The sequence below is a fragment of the Mesoplodon mirus genome, assembly GCF_964341445.2.
Source record: "Mesoplodon mirus genome assembly, chromosome: 5".
In the NCBI taxonomy this organism is placed as follows: domain Eukaryota; kingdom Metazoa; phylum Chordata; class Mammalia; order Artiodactyla; family Ziphiidae; genus Mesoplodon; species Mesoplodon mirus.
The window spans coordinates 163,923,517-163,950,251 of NC_138980.1; the positions used below are offsets into that span (position 1 = coordinate 163,923,517).

Sequence of the window (26,735 nt, forward strand, 5' to 3'; positions counted from 1 at the left end):
GAGAAATAAAAACACTGCCACACAAAGACTTGTAAAAAAATGTACATAGCAAAGTTTATTCTCAATAGACAAAAATGAAAACAAACTATATGTCCATCAAGAGGTGAATGGATAAATGAGGTGTGATATATTCATTAAATAATATATTATTCAGTGATAGAAAGGAACACACTACAAATAAACCCATCAACCAGAGTAAAACTTAACATTATGTTGAGGGAAAGAAGTGATATAAAAAGACTAAATATAATTCAATGGTATTAAATTCTAAAAAGGTAAAAACTAAATAAAAAATATGGAAAGCAGATAAGTGTAAGTGATGTTGACTGCAGTGAGGCACAGCAATTTTTATGAAGTTGTAAATGTTTTATTTCTTGATTATAGTAGTAGTTACACAGATACATCATTTTTGAAACTCACTGAAATCTGCAATAAATGCAGGTATGTTTTTTTTACTTAATTTTTTTTAAAAAGCAATATAATTTATCATGTGTACAGAATAAAAGAAAAAACAAAAACATATGACCATCTCAGTAGATTTAATAAATAATTAGAAAAAAATTCACCATCCATTCATAATAAAAATTGAAAGGAATCTAGAAATATAAGGAAATTTCCTCAGACTGGTAATGAGCATCCAATAAAAATCAAACAAGTAAACAACAAAAGACCTACATATAGTTTACAGGTAGGAAAAAAGACTTAGTCTTGTGTGCTGTCAATTAACATGTGCACCATTTGTAAAGAAGCAACATAAGGATATGCTTTACTAAAAATAATGGAACAAACAAAACAGTAAGTATGAACATGTAATCCAGAAAACAGGTGAATATAAACATAAATAGCAAGCATCAGAACTCTGAGAATTTCTAGGGCTATTATGTAGAAGTGGTGAGCAGAAATCACCAGGAGAAAAAATTCAACAAAACCTTCAACAAACTGGAATCAAAATAGTTTTCATAGTGATTATGTAGAGTGTGGGAAGCAATTAGTAATAAATGCATAGAAAAATAAGCAAACCGGAAGTGACCATTGTTAATTGGAATAAAATCAGGCTTATACTAGAAAAAATCACCAGTGGACAACATTAATAATGACATAAATATGTAGAGTTGGAATAAAGACTGTTATCAAAAATTTGTGCTGTGCCCATAATATGAGCAAGTGGGAAGTAAAATTGGGGCTAGAGATTTAAGAATGCTAAATACTCACCCTTAATAAAAAGAAAAAAATAAGATAGCTAAATGTGACTAGTAATAAATTGTATAACTATAATATTTAGAAACACACAAAGAAAATCAGAAGAAACACAAACTTAAATCAGAATAATGCCCTTGGAAGTATTACTGGCAATTTGAAAAGACTGACACAGGGACTTCCATTTTCTTATTGGAATTCTTAGAGAATAGCCCATCTCTCAATCCACTAAAATAAAAATAAAATTGTAAAGACAGTAATTATGAAGAAAACTGACTAGAATTTTAGAAGAATGTACTTGAATTCATATCACAAAAAAAATAAGTCCAGAAAGATAAATAAGCTAAAAGCAAAGAAAAATTTTATTATGTATAATATATAGTATATATTATATTAAATACCACAGTGTACTACTTATTAATGTAAAATATAGTTATATATTACAGTTTATTAAATACATAATACACATGTATAAGGGGGAGAAAAATATGTCACTCCAAAATATGCCACTTGGGCATATTATTGGATTAAACTTACTTAAGTGCTAGTGCAAGAAGGACACTCTTACCCTACCTTGCCCGCTCTTGAAAGGGGGAAATAAACCTTCCATGTGGAGGTATTCTCGCTCAACCAGGAGGATAGGAGACATTCTTATCACCAGAGATAGAGAATTCAAGACCAAGAAGGCTGTATAAACAAAGTTTGTTACTTCATTAATTTGGTACTCCAAGCGCAAACCCCTTTATTTTGTCAAATCTTCACAAATTATTGTTTGTTTGTCTAAAAGACATAAAAATTGCCTGCTTTCATCACTTCTTCAAGTCTCATGTCTTTGGGACTCACATATGTATGAAATTAAATTTGTTTTATTTCCTGTTAATCTGTCTCATGTCAATTTACTTATTAAACCAGCCAAAAAATGCTGAGAGGAAGAAGTGAAAAGTTTTTCTCTCCTATACATACATACCACAAAGTTTGGCATTGAAAAGGCTTTTTGAACATGTCATGTCATGAAGTGGAGAAACCCTATAAGAGGCAAGAAACTGGACCCCAGCAGGAGATAACAAACTTACAAACAAGGAGAAAACTGACCAAGAAGTGGATTTAGTCCTTCTCATCAACAACATGAAGTTGTTCTCACAGGTTTCCATTGTTTAGAATTGACTTCAGATGAGAGGGCCCCCAGAAAAAATCAAGAGAAAATATCAAATATAAATGTGACTGATTGAATGACAAACTGTAATTGAGAAAGAGTCAGTATCTAGATTAAATAGTTTGATATTTGGATGATTGGCTTGTCTTGGAAATTTTAACCAATAAAAATTATAATAAATATAATACAAATTTAAATGTTTACATTTATGACTATAGAAAAAGGCACAGCAGCTATAGAACCATATCAGAAAAAAAAAGAAACATTTTTTCCTCTATTTATTTAGTTATTTGTCTAACTTTTTGGTACCCATTTTTTTCTCTCATAATTTTCTCCTAGATAGCACACTTGCACATAATAAATATTGTCATTTTCTTTTCTTTCATTTCCTTTTCATGGCTGATTGCATAGACTACAACTTCTGTTCTATGCTTGAATAATAGCAATGTAGAGGACATGTATGTATCTATTTGTTCAACCTTAATTACATGGTCTTGATAGCTATTAAGATAAGTGTCATCTACTTATATTGGCCAATATTTGGCATTTAACCCTTCATATGAATTACATGTTTCATGGGAAATTTTATTGTGATTTTTTTCTCTAAATTGCATGATAATTTTCCCTTTTTGTATGTAGTACTTAGTTTTTTGTGTTTTTCCCCCCCAGGAGCATTATAATATATAGTACTACAATGAAAGGTTGTTTTTTTTTTTTCTACTAAACTTTCTGAGTATTACTGGTGTCACTTTACTTTCAATTTGTTTAAAAAATTAAAATATCTGTGTAACACATATATAGTATTATGTAATATAATAAATTCCCCCAAGTTTTCATTTTACAGTTGATTCCTTTGTCTTTAAGCTTGAAAATGTTTCTCCAGCCAGAGATTTGAAAGGAGAAAGAGAAGAAGGGAATGATGATGAACATGACAAGAGGAGGTGCAAAACAAAGAAAAGATACAAGAAAAAGAAATGATCCAAGAGAAACTTGGCCTCCTATTTGGCTATGTCTCTATTACATGCGGAGTTGTGACGCCTGTGTGCTGTACTATTAGCAGCCCCTGCTAGATGCCTTACCTATCAGTGGTCAAGTGGATCAATTTCCTTTATAGCAGTCTCTGGCACCAGGCTTACAGACACACTTTCCAATGTTCTGTGCAAGGACATATGACAAAAATTTGCAATATATAAATGGGGTAAAAATTACTCTCTTAATATAAGCACACTTTTTCCTCCTTATTGTTCACACTTTCTTCCTGCTTAGGATGCAAACCTGGTGGCTGGAGCTCAGGCAACCTGAGCACTAGGAAGCTGAGAGGAATACCAAGAAAATTGCAGAAATCTCAGTTCTGACCCTCATGAGCCATTGAAATTATTTTAGTCTCCTAATTGTTTAAGGAAAAATAAGCCCATAATTCTTTAAGCCAATGATGAACAAGTTTTTTGTTTCTCACAGCTGAATGCAATCACCAACTTCTACAGCCCTCCATGAAGTTTCAACCTGCCTGCTGGAAAAGCATTACAAGTGCAATGATTTTCCCAGTCAGGGAGTAAATAGTCCAGGTGCCAAGAACAATTTACTTATCCCGTGATGTGCTGTCTCCCACCGATGTTTGGAAATTCAGTCATTACCACCTTCCCATGGATAACCCTAGGGCATTATGTGAAAAATTACTCCCATAATATGTCCCTTCAGTTCCATCCACTCCAGGATGTTGCTATGCTGTTAACATGGTTAACTCCAAATTAAGACATGTACTTTAAACATCAAGAAATTTGAAAGAAATGCTTTGTACTATGATGATTACATAGCATGAGGTGTCAATGTATACCTCTATTGTAGAAAATCAAACATGCAGTTGTCATATTAGAGTCTGTGGCTCTGGAAATAATTAATCTTTGAAGTTCCTGATTTGGAGGCTTATGGGCAAGACATTCTTAAATGATGTAGGACAAGGGTTAGGAAACTTCAGCCTACAGGCCAAATCTAGTCCTACAACTGTTTGTGCAAATAAAGTTTTATTGAGAGATGGTCACACTAATTTGTTTACATATTGTCTGCGGCTGCATTTGGACCAAAATGACAGGCTTAAGTAGTGGCAACAGAGATCATGTGGTCCATAAAGCTGAAAGTATTTATGATCTCCCCTTTACAAAAAAATGCTACCAAATTTTAGCTTTTATAATGGAAATATTATAAAACAATGCATATAAAATGAGAAAAATACAGGGCTTCCCTGGTGGCGCTGTGGTTGAGAGTCCGCCTGCCGATGCAGGAGACACGGGTTCGTGCCCCGGTCCGGGAAGATCCCACATGCCGCGGAGCGGCAGGGCCCATGAGCCATGGCCACTGAGCCTGTGCGTCCGGAGCCTGTGCTCCGCAATGGGAGAGGCCACAACAGTGAGAGGCCCGCATACCGCAAAAAAAAAAAAAAAAAAGAGAAAAATACAGCTGAAACTACATCAAAGATTATTTAAATTGGGTAAGGCAGTAAAGTATTTGAGAAGCTTTTGGCTAGACCTAAACAATATTAAGTAAAACATAGTCTTAAATTTTAAAAACTCATTGTCAAAATAATTTAATATATTTAATAGAAGAAGGTTAAATAAACTATGTAGATATCTTTAAGATGGATTTACTCATATATATATATATATTTCTTATTGGTTCTGATATACATATAGCTATATAAGTATATATATATATATATATATATATATATATATATATATACACACACACACACACAAATTATCATGATGATAGATAAGGCAATATTCCATTTCATATATACACCACATCTTCTTTAGCCATTTATCTGTTGATGGACATTTAGGTTGCTTCCATGTCTTGACTATTGTAAATAGTGCTGCTATCAACATTGGGGTACATGTATCTTTTCAAATTAGAGTTTTCATCTTTTCTGGATATATGCCCAGGAGTGGGATCGCTGGATCATATTGTAACTATTTTTAGGTTTTTAAGGACACTCCATACTGTTTTTCATAGTGCTTCACCAATTTACATTTACATTTCACCAACAGTGTAGGAGATTTCTCTTTTCTCTACACCCTTCCAGCATTTACTATTGTAGACTTTTTGATGATGGCCATTCTGACTGGTGTAAGGTGATACCTCATTATAGTTTTGATTTGCATTTCTCCAGTAATTAGAGATGTTGATCATCTTTTCATGTGCCTGCTGGTCATCTGTATGTCTTCTTTGGAGAAATGTGTATTTAGGTCTTCTGCCCATTTTTTGATTGGGTTGTTTGCTTTTTTGATATTGAGCTATATGAGGTGTTTGTATATTTTGGAATTAAGCCCTTGTCAGTTACATCATTTGCAAATATTTTCTCCCAGTCCATGGATTGTCTTTTCATTTTGCTGATGGTTTCCTTTGCTGTGCAAAAAATTTTAAGTTTGATTAGGTCCCATTTGTTTATTTTTGCTTTTCTTTCTTTGCTTGGGAGACTGATCTAAGAAAAGATTGTTACGATTTACATCAAAGAATGTTTTGCCTATGTTCTCTCCTAGGGGTTTTATGGTGTCATGTCTTATATTTAGGTTTTTAAACCATTTTGAATTTATTTTTGTATATGGTGTGGGGGAGGATTCTAATTTCATTGACTTACATGCCCCTGTCCCGCTTTCCCTGCACCGCTTGCTGATGAGACTGTCTTCTCTCTATTGTTTATTCTTGCCTGCCTCCCTTGTTGAAGATTAATTGACTGTAGGTGTGTGAGTTTATTCTGGGGCTCTCTGTTCTTTTCCATTGATCCATATGTCTGATTTTGTGCCAATACCATTCTATTTGGATTACTGTAGTTTGGTAGTATTGTCTGAAGTCTGGGAGGGCTATGTCTCGAACTTTGTTCTTTTCCCTCAGGATTGCTTTGGCAATTCTGGGTCTTTTGTGGTTCCATACACATTTTAAAGGATTTGTTGTAGTTCTGTGAAAAATGTCATGGGTAATTTGATAGGGTTCACATTAAATCTGTAGATTGCTTTGAATAGTGTGGCCATTTTAACAATATTAATTCTTCCAATGCAAGAGCATGGGATCTCTTTCCATTTCCTTGAATCATCTTTGATTTCCTTTATCAGTGTTTTATAGTTCTCAGTGTATAAGTCTTTCACCTCTTTGGTGAGTTTTATTCCTAGCTTTTTTTTTTTTAATGATATTTTAAATGGGATTTTTTTTTTACATTTTCTTTCTGATATTTTATTGTCAGTGTAAAGAAATGCAACAGATTTCTGTATATTAATATTGTATCCTTCTACTTTGCTGAATTCATTTATCAGTGCTAATAGTTTTTGTGTGGAGTCTTCAGGGTTATCTATATAGAGTATCATGTCATCTGCTTATGATGACAATTTTACCTCTTCCCTTCCAATTTGGATACATTTTATTTCTTTTTCTTGTCTGATTACTACAGCTAAGACTTCCAATACTGTGTTGAATAGAAGTGGTGAGAGTAAGCATCCTTGTCTTGTTCCAGAATTTAGCAGGAAGGCTTTCAGCTTTTCACAGTTGAGTATTATGTTGGCTGTGGTTTTGTCATAAATGGCTTTTATTATGTTGAGCTATGTTTCCTCTATACCCACTTTGGTGAGAGTTTTTATCATGAATGGATGTTGAATTTTATCATTTTTTTTTTTGCATCTATTGGGATGATCATGTGGTTTTTGCCGTTTCTTCTGTTAATGTGGTATATCACATGGATTCATTTGCATATATTGGACCATCCTTGCAACCCTGGAATGAATCCAACTTGATCATGGTGTATGACCCTTTTTATATATTGTTGGATTCGGTTTGCAAAAAAATTGTTGAGGTTTTTTGCGTCTGTATTCATCAAATATATTGGTCTGTAATTTTCTTTTATTTGTAGTGTCGCTGGTCGTATTATCAGGGTGATGATGGCTTCATAGAATGACTTTGGGAGTGTTCCTTCTTCAATCTTTTGGAAGAGTTTGAGAAGGTTAGGTGTAAGTTCTTCTTTGTATGTTTGGTAGAATTCCCCAGTAAAGTCATCTGGTCCTGGACTTTTGTTGCAGGTTATTCCCTTTCAGGAATTTGAATATATCTTGCCACTCCCTTCAGGCCTGCAAAGTTTCTGTACAGAAATCAGCTCATAACCGTATAGGGGTTCCCTTGTAACTGCTGCCTTCAGATTCTTCTTTTTAACTTTTGCCATTTTAATTATGATATGCCTTGGCGTGGGTCTGTTTGGGCTCATCTTATTTGGTAACTTCTGTGCTTCCTGTACCTGGATATGTTTCTTTCTTTAGGTTAGGGAAGTTTTCAGCCATAATTTCTTAAATATATTTTTGATCCCCCTTTGTCTTTCTTCTTCTTCTGGAACCCCTAATATATATAGATTGACATACTTAATATTACCCCATAGACCTCATATATTGCTTTCATTTTTTAAATTTATCTTTCTGTCTGCTGTTCTGATTGGGTGATTTTCATGATTCTACCTTTTGGATCACTTATTCATAATGCATTATCTAGTCTGCTATTCATTACTTTTAGCTCAGATTTTATCTCAGCAATTGAGTTGTGTAATTTTGATTGGTTTCTCTTTATAGTTTCTAGTTCCTTGGTACAGTGATCTACATTCTTATTGATAATCTTTAATTCCTCTAGCATTTTTATTACCTCCTTTTTGAACTGGAGGTCCAGTAGACTGGAGAGGTCTGTTCCATTGTTTGCTCTTTTAGGGAATTTCTCTCCCTTATTATTATTATTTTTTTTAATTTGGGAGTAGTTCCTTTGCTTTTTCATTTTACTTAAATTTCTCTGCCTCTATGAATTTAGGAGAAACAGTTATCTCATGTGGTCTTAAAGGGGTATTTTTATGTGGGAATGTCCCTGTGTATACTCTGAGTCCATATTTTTGATGCCAGGGCCGCTTTTGGTGTGGATTCCTACCACGTCTTCCCTCAGAGTTGCTGGTCATTATCCCTTTGATATTGGGTGTGATTGGTGTTGTGGTGACCAGCACCTGCACTGGAGGTTGGGCAGGGCCTCCTCTTTGATCTATGGTTGCCATAGACCTGTTGGGGGCAGGGTTGCTCCTCAGTTTTTGGAGTAGAACCCCTGAGGATCAGGTTCTAGGAGGTTTTGTTGCCCTTAAGTTTGTACTCTGTCCACAAGGAAGTGAGCACTGAAGCAAATGAGGCCCATGGACTCACATTGAACCTATGCATCACTCTTGCAGGCATCCTCAGTTCTTTCCAGAAGCAGCCTAAGGTTGCATCCCTTTCTCCATTGTGTTGGTCCCAGACCTAGTGCTAGGCTGGTGCTTGGGGCTGGGGTGTTGTGGCTGCATGACTCAAGGGGCTTGTGCTGCCAGCTAGAACTTGGGCTGCCTCTATGATAGGACTCTCCCAGGGCCTGTCCGCCCCAGACCCAGCTTCAAGCTGTGGTGTGAGGTAAGCGGGACTGGAGCACTCCTGTCGGGAAAGGGACTGCTGCTTACTCCTCCTCAGGGGCTATCCACTAGGGACCATGATTCTGTGACACTGGTCACCACCCATGGTGCCCACCAACAAAGTCTCCTGCTGCTGGACCTGCTCCTGGATCTGCCCCCACTATGGGAGCACTGATAATGTGCTCTGATATCAGCCCCACCCCTGTTGTGTGGGCCCTCACAAAGCCCACACCACCAGAGTCATGCCCCACAGTGAGCATGCATGATGACAGTGGGGCTTTTATGGTGGATCTGCTCCCTGCCTTGCATGCACTGATAATGGGGCTCTAGGGCAGACCTGTGGCCCTCCCTGTGCACACTAACAGTGGAGTCCCAGACCACACTCCAGACCCTCTGGGCTCTCTCCATGCCACTGGACCAAGTCCTATACCAGGGTCTGTCCTCTGAAGCCTGAGTTCCAGCACCTAGTTGCTGAACATGCTAGAAGCCCCGCCCAGCATGTGTTTCAGTCTGGGAAGTACAGTGACATGGCAGCAGTCAATGCCAGTCTCTCTCTGTCCTGATTGCCAGCAAGCCAGCATGTGCACCCTCCTTGTGAGTAGAGAACAGGCCCTTCTAGCTCTCTTTCTGTCCTGATGGACCTCCCAGCCAGCAAAGGGGGTTCCCAGGGCAAGGGAACCTTCCCTCTTTCACAGCTCTGTCCCAGGGGCATCATTCCTGTCCCAATTCCTTTTTCATCTTTTTCATCCTACCCAGTTACATGGGGATCTTTCTTGCAGGTTTGATTATATGAGATCTTCAGCCAGTTTTTAGTTAGTTTTCTGTGAGAATTGTTCCACATGTAGATGTATTTTTGATGTGTTTGTGGGGGAAGGTGAGCTTCGTGTCCTTCTACTCTGCCATCTTGATCTCCCTTGACAAGAGTCTTTGAATTGGCTTGCTTCTGGTTCAAAATAGCATGAAATAACAGAACAGAGTGGAGGGAGTATTTTTGCTTTTCAGGGCCCTGATAATGCTGCTTTTTTTTTTTTTTTTGCTGTACGTGGGCCTCTCTCTGTTGTGGCCTCTCCCGTTGCAGAGCACAGGCTCCAGACGCGCAGGCTCAGCAGCCATGGCTCACGAGCCCAGCCGCTCCACGGCATGTGGGATCCTCCCAGACTGGAGCATGAACCCGTGTCGCCTGCATCAGCAGGTGGACTCTCAACCACTGTGCCACCAGGGAAGTCCGATAATGCTGCTTTTAAGCCTTTTCAATAAAGCAGAGTTATAAAAATAATTAAGGACAAATAGAAACCATGTGGAAACTTGTTATAAAATGAAAAGAGAAACAACAAATAAACCAAGACTGTTGAGTAAAAGAGAATAATGGAAATTTAAAGTTCCCTAGTTTGCAGTCAAACTACAAAAATCCCAGTTAGTTTTGTTCTTGCTGGTTAACCCAAGTAGGAATGTGTTCACACCAAACAAATACATAACCTAATAATAGATTTTGGCATTTAAAGGGCAATCACATCAAGTTTGTGGAGTGCACAAATTTGGACAATCAAACTTCCTCTGGAGTCCAGAGTCCTTGGCTAGCTCAACAGCAGGGTAACTGAAGCCATGGCTAATCTGTACAATGAATAATCTGCCTCTAAGTTTTTATGTTTTCTCTATCCTCAGACATAGAAAACATCTTTGACAAATCAATTTTTATATCTTATCAGCAGAGAAGTATTTTTTTTGAAATATAAAAAGTTGTAGCAGATAAATCTTTCTCATAGGGATTGACAATTGAAATTGTATTGAGCTCTTCTTCAGGACTCATTGCCAAATCAAAAAGCAATATCTATAATGTTTTTCTGGATTTATCATTTGAACTTTGTAATTAACTATATACAGTTGACATATAAATCAAAGAGAACAACTCTACTCAGGGACTCTCCTTTGAGAGGAAAACTACTTCCTCCATGGGTGAGGGTCATTAGGAATATAATGGCCTCTTAAACTGGAAATCTAGAGAGGTGAATCAAAATGTCCTAATGTACTGGTTAATGAGGTCTTTGTATTACCAATTACAAGCAAAGCCCATCACATTAAAATTAATAGTCTTGGTTTCAATGCTAGTATGGATATAACCGTCCCTTCATAGCTGCATATATAGCACCATATTCTTTATAAAAACCAGTATTTTGTAAACTAAATAAATGAATGAGTGATAAATCAATGGCTTCAATATAACATATAACTATCATTGGATATGATAAATCTTATATTCTGTAATTTGTATTATACATCATATTTTCACATATGGTATAGTGAGAAAATGTTATTTAAAATTTAATATTGCCTCCCAGAAATGCATAACCCTAGTCTAATCACCAGAAAAACAGACAAATCTCAGTTGAGAGGCATTCTACAAAATGTCTGACCAACCCTCCTCAAACTGTGTCAAAAGTCATCAAAAGGAAAGTAGGAGAAAATGTCACCATCCAGAGGAGCTTAAAAGAACATGACAACTAAATGTAATGCAATGTCCTCCATGATATCCTGCCACAGGAAAAACAAAACAAAACAAATCATTATGGGGAAAAAAAGAAAGCCAAATAAATTCTGATGTTAAGGGTAATGTACCAATGTTGATTCTTTCATCGTGACAAATATACCACAGTTAACATACCAAATATACCAATATAACATAAGATGTTAATAATAAGAGAACATGAGCAAGGGGTGTATGGAAACTCTTGTCTTGAAACATTTCTGTAAATCTAAAACTATTCTAAAATAAAGATGTCATTAAAAATGAATTTTAATCTTGAAGCTCATGGCTGAAATACAAATTTTTCCCAAACTACTAAAAAGTATAAAATGTGTAATAAAATGAATGACTTTTAATGAAATAATTTAGAATTAATTCCTTCTTGATCTTAAGCTATACTATAATAAGCACAGCACAAATTCACTAAATCAGCCAGCACAAATTTGGGATTTATATTTATTATGCAGTAAAATTTAACATATATATATATATATATATATAGATAGATAGATATATATAGATAGATAGATAGATTTTTACTGACAGAACAAAACATCAATTTATAAAGCTCTAAATCTTAAGCAAACTAAAATATAAAAGTGAATTAAAAAATTAATGACAATAATCATTTTTGTGCATGAACATTCAACCTGTGTTGTAGTAAAATAACGGTTATTTAGACTCTGACAGAAAGTCAGATTAAGTAAATAATTGAGTTATTTCTTCAAGAATAATGGTTATGTTATTTTAAGTATGTACAGTAACTTAAGCTAATCTAACAAGTTTGTTCATAAGCTGATTCCTCAAAGAGGCTCTTAAGATTGACACCTTAATGAAAAGAGAACAACAAATTTGTAATCCCCAATCACTCATATATTACCAGTTTCTCTGCAATATTTAAGGTACTTCATTTGTAAAGAATACTTTCCTCTATATAATCTATCATTTTATGGCAAGATGAACTAGTTAACAAGTTTTAAGTCAAGATAATAAAATAATCTAATTCTCTTAGATTTTAAACAATGATCATTTTTAATATTGCCTTAGAACATAAATGTCTTTATATTTTCTACAGAAATAATAGCACTTTGTGTATCTTAATATTTTCTACACTAATTATAGCACTTGATGGGATGACCAGAAATAAGATTATGTTAAAAGCATGAAACTAGTGTTAATAAGTCAGAAGCAAAAATACTTAAAGAATATTAATTTATTTTTCTCATCTAAACGTGTCCCCCCATCATATGCACAGTCAGCACTTGTTAAGTCAAGTAGATTTTCTTTGCTTCCACATACTTTGAAAGCATGTTAGATGAGTGTGTGAGTGAATAATTTAAACTTGAAATGACACTAAAAACTCCCAAAATATATTACTAATGACTGAACAGGATTAATCTAATACTCTTATAGTGCTTTACACTTAAAAACTTAATAAACTCATAAGTAGTCATGAAAAATATGATGAGAGAGAGATCAAATATTTTAGCAATGGCAGATGTTTTATCTTCAGAGGATGTAGTATCAATGAGCAGTTTGGGTTATTAGATAGAATATAAGAACATTTTAAAATAAAATATTGCTTGTGTGTTAGTAATGTCATTTATATTAATGTTTTTACATTATTATCAAATATGTCCTTAAAAATACAATATTCCAGGAAGACCCTCAAGTGCAAAATCCCATGGAGTCAAGCACAACATTATAATTACAACAGTGCCTGACTTTCCTGACACAGAGCATGAGGGGAAAGCAATAAAAGTTTATTTAATTCATAAACATTAAAATTGTTTGTAATGAATTATTTGAACTTTGTTGGTTTTTCCCCTACTATATTCGTTATATATTGCTGTGTAACAAATTAACAAATTACCTCACAATTTAGTAGCTTAAAATAACAAATATTTCTTATCTCATACATTTTCTGAGAGTAGGGACTAGCGGCTTAGGTGCATAATCTGGCTCAGGATCTCTCCCAAGGCTGAAGTTAAACTGCTGATGGAGCTATGCTCATCTCAAGTTTCAACAATAGTTGGAGAATTACTTCTAAGCTCACTCACTTGACTGTTGGCAGGAGGCTTTCATTCCTTGCCATGCTGGTCTCTCCATCAGGCTGTTCCCAATCAGGTTTCCCCAGAATGACTAATCCAAGTGAAAGAGGGAGCAGATGAGCAAGAAAGAGCCCAAGATGGAATCCAGTCTTTTAAACCTAATCTCAAAAGTGGCAGATCATCATTTTTTCCCATATTCTATTGGTCACACAGACCAACTCTGGTACAAATTGGGAGAAAACTACAAGGTTATAAATACCGGGAGGTGAATATCAGTAGAGGTCATCTTGAAAGATGTATACTACAGCAGTTCATTCTCCTTAAAGTATGAACAGTCCATTTGGAATGTGTACAGTTACCACCCATATATTGCTGAGAGCTCTTCTAACCTCAGGATATAAAAAGATAGGCAACACCCACTGAAACCACAACATTATTCCAGAACTTGATAGTAAGACAATACCAAGACACTAACAATTATTTCTCCTATCCACATTCTAAAGTCATTAATAGTCCATTTTATCTATTCAATGAAATTTTATGTAAAATATCCTCCATTTAATGGTAGCCTGGTAGTACATATGAGGTAAACAGAGACATATGGTAAACATTTTTAGATTAACTGTTTGGTTTTGTTACTGTTGTTCCATTACACTAGACAAGCCAAAGGTTTTTGAATTACATGTGTAATTGAATGGGTCTTGTTTCTTGATATTGTCAGCTATGTAATTATTTTACTATTGAAATACATACCATTTAATTATTTTTTAACAATATAATAGTAATTCAGTAGAAGAATCACACTGCTTTGGGCAGAAAAAGATATGCTTGTTATAAATATAATTTTTTACAAACACTGTTCTAAACAGTGATTGAAAGCAGTAAATTCTGAACGTAAATTTCCTGTAACCAATGTAATCCTGATCTATTCTTCAAAGCATTATTCTAAAGTATCCTACATGGTGTAATCTTTATGAGTTGATAAGGTCAATTCTGAAGCAAACCAAAATAAATAAATCTCAAAGATTTGTGTCATTACAACTGCAATTTTTGAATGAAAGGAAGACAATAACCTTTTCCATTCTAATGTTTCTAAAATCTGTGCTTTCCTATATTGCTGTGTTACACTGGTGCATTGACTATCACTATGGGGAATTAAAAAAAATAGTTATGAACTGTTTCAAGAATTCAGTAACTTGGCAACTTACAGTTCATGACTGTTAGAGCCAGATTAATTATTTTGAAAATCATTTGGATATCATTTTATAATACCAGTGAGAGTGAAAGTGGCAAATTATTTAGCTTTATATTGTGTTAATTCCATAATTAAGTAATTGGACCTGGAACAGTTTACTACTTCTGCTTCAACATTTCACTGTATAACTATAGTACTCACTAAAAACACTGTCTTCTACAATACAGAGCCAATTATGCTATGCATTTTTGTAAGTAATAAAATGTTTTACTAATGGAACATTTATATGGATCAAACATTTTTATGCAGTGGCAATTATAAGAAAAGGAATCAGGTTACTGGTGACAAGTGTTCTTAATTAGAGTTGAATATGTCCAGATTAGTCATATTTTGTGTTCTTTCCTTAGAGAAACTTAGATTACTTTTAAAATTCATTTAAATATTTTAAGATTCTAGCTAAGAAATGTTATTAATATGTGGTACTATATTATGATGATATGGTTTTATTACTAACACAGCAAATTAAAGTACAGAACTTATTCATTTGGTGGGCAGATTTATCTATCTATCAACAAAGTTTTTAGCAGCATAACGAATTATAAAACATTATGAATTCTAATTTGCATTTTTAATTTAGAACATCCCTTTGCTTAGATTACTTACACAACAAATATAACACTAAAGGTTTCAAAAATAATATAGAACAGAGTAATCTTTTTCTCATTGAATTAATATTTGGCTTAATCCACACAAGTCAAAATCCTATGTTAATAGAAGAATATTTCAGGTTTACAGATATGTATATTGTAGCTAAATTTTTTATTACCAAAATATTTCATAATTGAATTTTCAGTAGGATTTTTTGGCACTTGAGGAATAATTTATTATAGCTATTAAAGTAGTTTAAGAAAGAAAGAGAAATAAAGGGAGAGCAAATATAGAGATTGAGAAAGAAAGGGAGGGAGATCTATCTATGTATGTATGTATCTTTCTATGTATCTATCTATCTATGTATCTATCTATTGAGAGAGAAACATTTTATACCTATGGCCATGACCAAGTTATTCTTATTAGACTTTTCTTTTCTCAAAAATCTACTAAAACAGTGGACAAATAAAAAGGAATTGAAAAAAAAAGTTTTAAAATTAGCGACTTAAATCTTCATCTTTAGAGGATAAGATAAAACATGGAAATTAAACCCAAGATAAGTAGAAGTAGATTTAAATAGCTAGGTATAAAATTAAAATAAATAAAATGAACAAAGAAAAGTTTTATTATTTAAAAAGTTTAATAAAACTGATAATCCCCTGGCAAATCTGGTCTCTATGAAAGGGATGAGGATATAAATTTCCAATATTTAGAATGAAAGAGAAGATATCCTAGGTGTTGGAACCATTACAAAGATAAAACGGGAATGTTATAATAAAATTTATAGAACAAATATGACATGAAGGGACATTTTTTAAACACATAACCTAGTAATATTGAAGTAAGGGAAATGGAAAACTGAAGACCCCTATGTCTATTAATTATTAAATTTGTAATGACAATACTTCTCAGAACTTCAGCCCCAGCTGGCGTCACTGGTGAATTTTATCATATGTTTAATGAATAATTAATACCAATCTCATATAAACTTTTCCAGAAAATACAAGAGAATAGAATATACTCAATGTTTTTTATGAGATCATCATAGCTCTAATACCTAAACCTCAGAGTGATATTTACAGGAAAAGTCTGGGGCAGGGGAAGTGATCAGAGGTAAATAAACCTTATAAAAATAGACAGAAAAATCATTAACCAAATATTAGCCAATCAAACACAGCAATATATCAAATTGATAATATATTATGACCAGCTGCATTCTAGCCAACAAATGCAAAGCCAGTTAACTTTGAAAATAATCATGTAATGAATAGCCACATTAACAAAATTTCACATTACAACAGAACAAGCATTTGGCAAAAATTGATAACTCTTGATAAAAATGCTGAACAAACTAGGAAAAATACCTTAATTTTGAAAAGGTTGTCTACATCAGGGGTCCCCAACCCCGGGTCCACAGACCAGTACTGGCCTATGGCCTGTTAGAAACTGGGCTGCACAGCAGGAGGTGAGTGGCAGGGGGTGAGAGAGAGAAGCTTCATCTGCCGCTCTCCATCGCTCGCATTATCACCCTAACTGTCCCCCCACCCCACAACCCTGTCCATGGAAAAATTGTCTTCCATGAAATAGGTTCCTGGTGCCAAAAAGGTTGGGGACCACTGACTATGTGAAACTTACTAACATTATACGTATGGGTCAAATATTGAAATTTTTAGTCTTAAGGTAAGAAACAAGACAAGGAATAGCCACTATAATTGGTTCTGTACAGTATAATACTAAAGGTCCTAGACATTTCCATAAGGCAAAAAGAAGAAATCAGTCAGAACAGTTAGAAAGATGTATAACTGCCTTTTTGACACATGACATGGTTAGTTACAAAGGAATTTCTATGGAATCTGCAAACACCACTAGAATCAATAGTGAGTTTAGCAAGGTTGCAGGATATGAGGTCAATATACAAAAAAAAAAAAATTACATTTTAGATACTAGAAGCAAAACTTAGAAATTATTTCCAGAATAGAAAGTACTTTAAAAATAAATTAAAAATAGCATCCAAAAATATAAAATATTTAATAATTTGTTAAGCAAAGACATGCAAAAACTTTCCCAGGGCACTTTATTAAGAGGAAGTATTTAGGAAGACCTAAATGAATGGAGAGATGGAAAAGGCAAATGAAATGGAAAATTCAATATTGTTTAGATGTCAGCTCTCAACAAATTGATCTGTAGGTTTAATGCAGTCACAATAGAAACCCCAAAATATTATTTTTATATAAATGGACAAGTTGATTATAATATATATGAAAAATTATATATTTTTTATATAATTTTTTGAACAGTTAATCAATTTTGAAATAATGAATAAGCTTGATTCTAAGAATTACTATGAAGTTACAATAACCACTAGAGTGTGGTATCTGTGTTAGGAAAATCACATAGATCAATTAATTGAAAAACAAAACCCAGAGATAATCCTACATTTATTTTCAACAAAGATGCCAAGGCAGTTCAGTTGGTGTTTGGATGCTAAAAAAAATAAATAAATCTCAAATCCTACTATATGTCAGACTCTAAAATTAAAGATGGATCATATGCTAAAACCCAAACACTGGAACTTTGAAAGTTCTAGAAGAATATATCAAAGAATATCTTCATGGTAAGGATTTTTTTTTTTTTTTGTGGTACGCGGGCCTCTCACTGTTGTGGCCTCTCCCGTTGCAGAGCACAGGCTCCTGACGCACAGGCTCCAGACTCACAGGCTCAGCAGCCATGGCTCACAGGCCCAGCTGCTCTGTGGCATGTGGGATCTTCCTGGACTGGGGCACGAACCCATGTCCCCTGCATCGGCAGATGGACTCTCAACCACTGCACCACCAGGGAAGCCCGATGGTAAAGATTTTTAATGAGAATACCTAAATCGTTACATATAAAGACAATTTGCTAAGTTGACTTCATTAATATTAAAACATCTTATTATCAAAAGACACCATTAATAAAATGAAGTACCAGGCATGAAGTCAGGAAATACTCATAGCATATATATATATATATATATATATATATATAAGCAAGAACTGTTACATAAGATTTATAATGAACTCTCAGAAATCAATAATTAGAAGTCAAATATTGATCCCAAATAGGCCAAAAAAATGGACACTTCACAAAAGAAAATGAAAGGATGGTCAATAAGAAAATTATAAAATATGTAACATCATTAATCATGAAGAAGGTGCAAACACAGTGAGCTATCACCACACACTAAAATGCTAAATAAAGTAAAAGATACTGGCAAGATAAGTTGGAAATGCTGGAAAACGACTGAAACTTCCCATTTTTCTCATAAGAGTATAATACAGTTGGAACACTGTAGATTAATCTGGCAGTATTCTTTTTAAAATAAAGTTAAGATAAACCTATTCTATGATCTAATATTCCCATCCCTAAGTTTATAGCTCAAAATAAAAGACAAATCCAGAACTACTACTACAGAATGTTGCAGATGTTCCTATATCCAAAAATCGGAAACAAACAAAATACCCAGCAAAAGGAAAATGGAAAAAGAAATTACACTGGGGGGAAACACCAGAAACATAATCTAGGATTGCAGTTTTATTCAAAATAGACAAAACTGTGAAATAAGCCAAATGTCTACTAATAGTTTATTACCTAAATAAATTATGATTTGAATATGCAATGGAATACTATCTAGCAATAAAATAGAATGCATTTTGGTGCATACAATTACATTAAGTGAGAACAAACACAAAAGAGCATATACTATATGATTGCATTCCTTTGAGATGAAGAAGAGATAAAATTATACCATGGTGTTAAAAAAATAATAACTCAGGCCCCAGATTGCTTGTGATGATGGGAATTCACTGGAAATTCATGTAAGGGAAATATCTGGGTTGATGGAAGTCTAAATCTTAATTGGGTTTTGATTACATTTATCTGAACTCATTGAATTATACACCTAACATATGTGCACTTTAATGTATGTAAATTTTTAACTAAAATAGAAGATTCATGAAGTTATTTGTTTCCATTTAAAAAATACTAGAGGGCCTCCCTGGTGGCGCAGTGGTTGAGAGTCCGCCTGCCGATGCAGGGGATACGGGTTCGTGCCCCGGTCTGGGAGGATCCCATATGCCGCGGAGCGGCTGGGCCCGTGAGCCATGGCCGCTGATCCTGCGCGTCCGGAGCCTGTGCTCCGCAACGGGAGAGGCCACAACAGTGAGAGGCCCGTGTACAGCAAAAAAAAAAAAAAATACTAGAAATGGAAATTAGTAACTACATTTTTGTCAGGATTATATTATTTTACTATTAAATAAAAGTCAAATTAAATTGAATATTATGTATTACATATATTTCCATGTTCAAAATTTTATAGCTCAAAGACATCTGTTAAAATTCATAAAAATTTAAATGAAGAATTTTTTTCAAAACTAGTCTTTTAAAATTTAATACTTTGAGTATAAAGGATACATTCACACATAATCTCAGTGAATTTTACATTGTAAATATATAGAATTCAATTTATGTTTTGACTACCAAAAATTTCAAGAAGTTGAACATCTTTTGATTCCATTTTGCTTTTTAAAAATAACCAGTTTCAGCTATTTTTTAATAACCTGCTTGACAACAATTTTTAACAGAAGAAGATTGACAGATGAAGCACTTAAAAAGGATAAAAATGTAAAGACGATTTTAGGACTTCATTTATGCTGTAAATCTAATTTCCTTGGATCTTTTAAATTGACCACTTTGTATTTGAAACCAGAGTTTGGAAATGGCCTCTGCAAACTTGAATAACTTGACAAATTAAATATAATACTGTAACCAAATTTTAAAATACATATCTATTCTGTTTTTAAATACTGCTATTGCTGTGTCTCAGAAATTTTGAAATGTTGTGTTTCAATGCCATTTGCCTTTAGTGTTTATTAATTTTCCTAATGAATATATATATATATATATTTTTTTTTGGCTGTGATGGGTCTTCGTTACTGTACTCCAGCTTTCTCTAGTTGCAACAAGCTGGGGCTACTATTCATTGTAGTGTGTGGGCTTCTCATTGTGTTGTCTTCTCTTGTTGCAGAGCACGGGCAGCATGTGGGCTCAGTAGTTGCGGCATGCAGGCTCAGTAGTTGTGGCACAAGGGCTTAGTTGCTCCATGGCATGTGGGATCTTCCTGGACCAGGGACTGAACCTGTGTCCCTGGCATTAGCAGGCAGATTCTCAGACACTGTGCCACCAGGGAAGTCCTCCTAATGATTTTTTTACTCAATTCTTATTTAAAAAATGTGGGCTTTTTACAGTCATATTCTTTGTTTTTTTAAGAAGATGTTGGGGGTAGGAGTTTATTAATTAATTAATTAATTTTTGCTGTGTTGAATCTTCATTTCTGTATGAGGGCTTTCTCTAATTGTGGCAAGCGGGGGCCACTCTTCATCACGGTGCATGGACCTCTCACTATCGTGACCTTTCTTGTTGCGGAGCACAGGCTCCAGAGGTGCAGGATCAGTAGTTGTGGCTCACAGGCCTAATTGCTCCGCGGCATGTGGGATCCTCCCAGACCAGGGCTCGAACCTGTGTCCCCTGCATTAGCAGGCAGATTCTCAACCACTGCGCCACCAGGGTAGCCCCAGTCATTTTCATTTTTATATCTTCTTTTGATTGTTAAAGATTTATTATGCTACCAGAATATAATCAGAATGGTACTACTTCATTAGAACTTATTGAATCCTGATTTATGATCTTTTTCACATACAGTTTTTCAAAACATCACATTAGGTCTCAACAATTATTTTCTTCTCTGTAAAATTCTTCCTTGTAAAATTGAAACTCAATCATTCATTCATTAAAAACCATAAGTTTTATTGGAATTTTAGAGAGAGATGTAGTAAAATTCCATTTATCCTTTTACCTATTTTTCCTTGTTCTGTGGGTTACTTGATTCTATCAGTTGTTTCTTTACAAATTTTCGAATTTTTATTGTTCTTTTGATACATATTTTATTATCTGTGCATTTTAATTTCTTTTAAGCATTTGTATTAAAACTCTTTGGCTTATATAGTTTTTTACCTTAAATTGTGTTTAACAGAAAATATACTACCATTGGGATTATTTTGTTACACAGTTGTCTTTTGTAATTATTCTTCCTTTTAATTTCAACATTTCTATGTCATAGTTTTCAGTTATGTTTCTTGTATACAACATATTACTTAATATTAAAATCCAATCTGAGAATCTGTCCTTATTAGTGAATTTAACTCATTTACGTTTACTCTAGTTACTGTTATATTGTGACTTATTTCTCCCAAATAAGTTATTCACTCCTTTATACTCTTTTTTCTTTCTTCTCTCTTTGCCTTCAATGGAAAAGATCAAAGATTTTTTTTCTGCTTGTTTCAAATTATATTTGTGTGTATTCATATAAAATCCACTGAGATTATTTGATTATCCACTGAGATAAATATTTTCTCCAGGTTAATTCTCCACAGTACTTGTTTATGCTTTAATATTCTATGAACCATCTTACAATACAATTAGATGTTATTGGTGGTTTTAATATTTTTATTGTTAACTTAAGTCACTGAGTATTTACATATTAATCTTCATATTATTCCATATTTTGCCTAATATTCTAGCATAGGTTTCATACAAAATTGATTTTAAATAAAATTTTGTTACATGTAAATTCATTTAGATTTACTCCTTAGATATGTAAGCAATTTTAAAATATAACTTTTTAGAATCAAATGTTAATAGGAAGAAATCACATTATATATTACCAGAGAGTGTTATCCTATATTGAAGAAATAAATTGCTAATTCTGCAGTAGTTAAGGATTTAAAACTTTTTTTTCATCTGGAAATAGTTGCCTGAACTGTTGTGATACGGTAGGTGGGTACAGAATTCTTAGATGTAAAATTACAAACAGCAACATTTTCTTTCCTTTCTTTTTGAAAATGTGCAAATAGAACTCTTCAGTTTTAGTTAAGTGAGAAGTAAGGCATCTAACACAACTTTCATGTGTTATTTTCTCAGAAACCGCATACCATGCATACACATACTCACTACTCTGATACAAAAAATGTCCTGTCTTGTTTTCTTTTTACATTTGCTTTGTAGAGATGAGGAAAATGTTAACTGTATCTGCTACTCTGCTTATTCACAGCTGAATTTTAAAATTTATAAAATTCTTTTTTTCAATTGTTGATTCATGTTAATTTATTGTTTTTCTTTTGTTTTTGTTTTTCAGTAGTGTAGTGAAAATGTTGCTTATACATTTTTGTTACATTCAAATTATATCTTTATCATTATGAATAGATAAGGACAAAAGGATACAAATTTATAGTTAAATTTGTCATTAATAGTGCTTTTAAATGAAGAAAAATTATGATACAGTTATTTTATTAGGTGTTTTAATTCCTACTCACAAGTCCTAGAAATGAATTAAATTTGGCATCAGAAATAATGTCAACCTCCTTATAAATTTGAGAACTGTTCTAAAGTAGTGGGTCACTACTTAAATTCAAATTTACATTTCTTATATTCTTTTTTTTTAATTGGGTGCTGTCTCAATTATCCTTTATTTGTAGTTTACCTTGAATTACTCTGGTAACGTATTGAGGTTTTTTTTTTTTTTTTTTTTTTTTTTTTTTTCTCCAATTCGCGCTGTCTCGGTGCATGTACGTGTCACCAGCTCTTTTTTTTTAAATTATTTTTATTTTTATTTTTTTTTATTTATGGCTGTGTTGGGTCTCTGTTTCTGTGCGAGGGCTTTCTCTAGTTGTGGCAAGTGGGGGCCACTCCTCATCGCAGTGCACGGGCCTCTCACTATTGCGGCCTCCCCTGTTGCAGAGCACAGGCTCCAGACGCGCAGGCTCAGTAATTGTGGCTCACGGGGCCAGCCGCTCCGTGGCATGCGGGATCCTCCCAGACCAGTACTCGAACCCGTGTGTCCTGCATTGGCAGGCGGACTCTCAACCACTGTGCCACCAGGGAAGCCCCATACATTTATTATATTCTTGTTCCTTACTTCTTTTTTTTTTTTTTTTCATTGAAGGGATGCAAAGCATGAAATTATTTTCAGATTGAATTTACTTATTTTTTTCTAATCTTAATCCTATCGAATCAATATTTTCTTTGCAACCTTGAGTGCTCTGACAATTTTTTGCTTATATACATTTTTTTCATGCTTTGGATCAGGATAATGTAGACTGACCCATATAATTTTTTAAAGCATCTATATATGTGTGTGTGTATATACACACACAAATATACGTTGTTTATTTTTACAGAGAATTGGTGGTGGTTATTTTTTTTTCTGTGATGTACAATATATAAGTTACAGGTGTACAACATAGTGATTCACAATTTTTAAAGGTTATACTCAACTAATAGTTATTATAAAATATTGGCTATATTCCCTGTGTTGTACAATATATCCTTGTAGCTTATTTTTATACATAATAGTTTGTACCTCTGAATCCCATACCTCTCTATTGCCCCTACCTTCTTCCCTATATTCTGCCTAAAGAGTTCATTAACATTGACTAGTTTACACTTATTCAATAGTTTTAATTTGTTTATTCATTTGACCCTAAAGCAGTTTGTTTTCTTACTCATTTGTTTAATTATCTATGTATTTATTTCTTCATTGTGCCTCTTCATTCATTCCTCACTGGCCTTTTCTTGATTTATCAACTCACAACATTCATTAAAAAAGCAGAGTTGTCCATAGAACATCTAATGTTGGAGAGATTCGCTGACATTTTATAGTCCATCCAATTATACTTTCTTCACTGGTTGTCCTCAAGTATGCTATTTATCTTTGTAAGTACTTTTCTTAACTTTACAGAGCTTTTCTTCAGGAACCCATTTTTAGGCTTTATTAAAAGCAGGCATGTACAATACTCCCCATTTTCAGATTGTGTAATAATAATTCTTTTATCTTTTATTGCTTATACCATTTAACAAAACTGAGAAAGGGAAATAGTTTTGTTTAGTATCTCATTGCAAATAAGCTTTAGTACTTTAGTTTAAAAATATATATCTTAGGCTAAGTATTTCTTTAATGAGTTAAAATTTTAAAATATGACATATATATTCTCTACCTTTGTTGCTTTCTTCCTCCCTCCTGTGATTATTTCTATAAGGATGGAAGTAACATTTATGTTACATGTTAGAGCAGACTGATGCTTGTTAGGATTACCAGAGGGGGTTGATAAAGAATACTTTCTTTCCTTTTGAGTAAAGAGAACAAAGGAGTAGCAAATTAAGTGCACAATTTCATGTTAATAACTAGTAATTGCTGAGTTGGTTTTCAAGAATTATATAATTGGGCAAGTTCACTTCATAACACACACCTTCAGAATTGAGCACCCTTATGCACCTGGTGAAAACTTTTGGTGAAAGAGCAATGGGAAAATGCTTTCACTGAAATCAAAATCATCTTGAATACTTTCTGTGCATAGCAAAAGGAATGGGGAAGTAGCATGTATATATGCTTGGGTGTAGTCGGATATGTCAATCGTAAGTCACTCCACTTCCCTATGTTAGGGGTGAATAAATTGTCTGCGAGAGGACAGGTATGTGTTTAGAAAATAACATTCCTCCTTATTGAAACCAGTAGTGGAGAAAAGGTGTTCCTCAATTATTGTTCCCCAGCTTTCCATTCTTTTAAACCACGGAGCTTTAGCAGTAAGACTATGGTTGAATAGACAACGTGGTTAACCTGCTTAGGGGTAGAGATGGCTAGTAGGAGGGCCGACCTGGATCAATATTTATGAGAACGTTTCTGCTACACTTCTGTGCACCTTCCTGGGACAATGTGAGACAGCCTGGATATTTGCCCCTAAAAGTTTCTGAAATAGAAGAACAGTATAGTGACCATATACTCCAAAGCCATTGTCTAAAAGGCTAAAAATTTACTTGCTGTTCCACTTCTCTTCCCAAATTATGTCCAGCTACATTTTCCATGAAAGCTCAACAAAGATTCTGCAATAATGGAAATATTATGGTGGTCTAAAAACCAAATGGATAACGTTAATCAAGTGATTAAAAAAAAAACTCCAGTAAATAGCTATATTTCATTTGAATGTATAAGCCTTAATATCACATGGTATGGTGAAATTAAATTTTAACTGTTAAATCCTCTTTCAAGTTAAATCACAAAACAAAAGAAGAAGGTACAAAATCAGTTTCTCTTGCATCTATGGGTTACCATTCCAAATAAATGGAAATCCACAATCTATCTTCCCCATCTTTGCTCCACCTCAGATCTTGGAGTCCTCAGTATACATGTAGAATTTGGCCTTTTCAGTATCCTTACACCAGGCTAACTCTCACAGAAATATGAGCATTTCTTTAAGGGCCTCAGAATGTGTTTAATTTCCATGTCAGTCTCTGGTGTACTTCACTTTCAAAGTATCCAAGGAATTAGTAGGTCACACAAAAGCATTACTACCCTGGCCTTATATTTTCCACATCTGGTAAGGCACAGAGTACACAGTACCTAATCCAATTATCACAGATACAATTATGTTGCCAGGAGCTAGCACTTAATATTGCCTAAGACTTTAGAATAAAATCACCTGAACATGAGGGGATAAGAAAAGAATAAGAAAATCATGAGAAAAGAAAGAAAATTTGGTTTCTGGTTCACCAAATCAGATAGTGGATACACACTGTCCTGAATCCACCTTCTGTGGCTTTTAAATTCAGTTGGGAGAAATTCCTAGTTCAAATGCAATATTCATACCTACCTCTGGGGATATTTCCACCTATGCTTGATCCTATAATTCTCATTTCCTTTTGAGCCCTATTTCTAACATCTATGAAGTGACATAGCATCGCTCTTATTTTTTGACCAGTCTATTTAGTCCTGTTTGGCAGTGGATTTCCTTAGGACTAAGAAACCTGCCTTAAGGAAAGGTTTCTCTGTCATTTGTACTCAAGCATTCAAGATCAACTTCAGACCATGCACTGAGAGATGGCACTTCAGGGTAGGCAGAAGCAAGCATAAAACCCAAGTTAGTGCCCTCATTTTCCTGCATGGAGGTTCCTTGAATAGAGGACACATCCCATGGCTGGTCATCTCAAACTTTTAGCTAGGCTATCACTAATAGTTTACATCTGAAACCTCAGCAAGACACATGATCACATCATAACTTAGCTGTCTTGCAATTGGAAAACAGTTAACATTGTTTAGCCCCCAGACCCATTCCCAATGCAGAAAAGGCCGTCTGCTCTTTAGAATCCAGTGTCGACCTCTCACATACATGCTTAAAAGAAGTCCTTTCTTGCTCAGCTCCAGGAACCCATATTCTGAGGCTGACCACACCTACTAAAAAACTCTCCAGACTTATGACTTTGCTTGCCCATGTCTGCTATGTACCAGAAATGGGTAAAGCCAACAATATGGACCCTGGGATCAAATTTCTGCCTTAAATTAGCCTGGCAACTACAGTCTCAGTGGCCTACTGTCCTCTGTTGAGGTCACATATTTCTTGTGACTCTACTCATGTGCTCCATTGTGGTTCTTGCTGAAGTGC

General features: G+C 34.3%; 1 long non-coding RNA gene across 1 annotated transcript in view; it reads left to right on the forward strand.

Annotated features, from left to right (window-relative positions):
• Nucleotides 1-26,735, forward strand: part of LOC309804586 — a 275,939-nt gene that overhangs the window by 108,123 nt on the left and 141,081 nt on the right. The window lies entirely within an intron of this gene.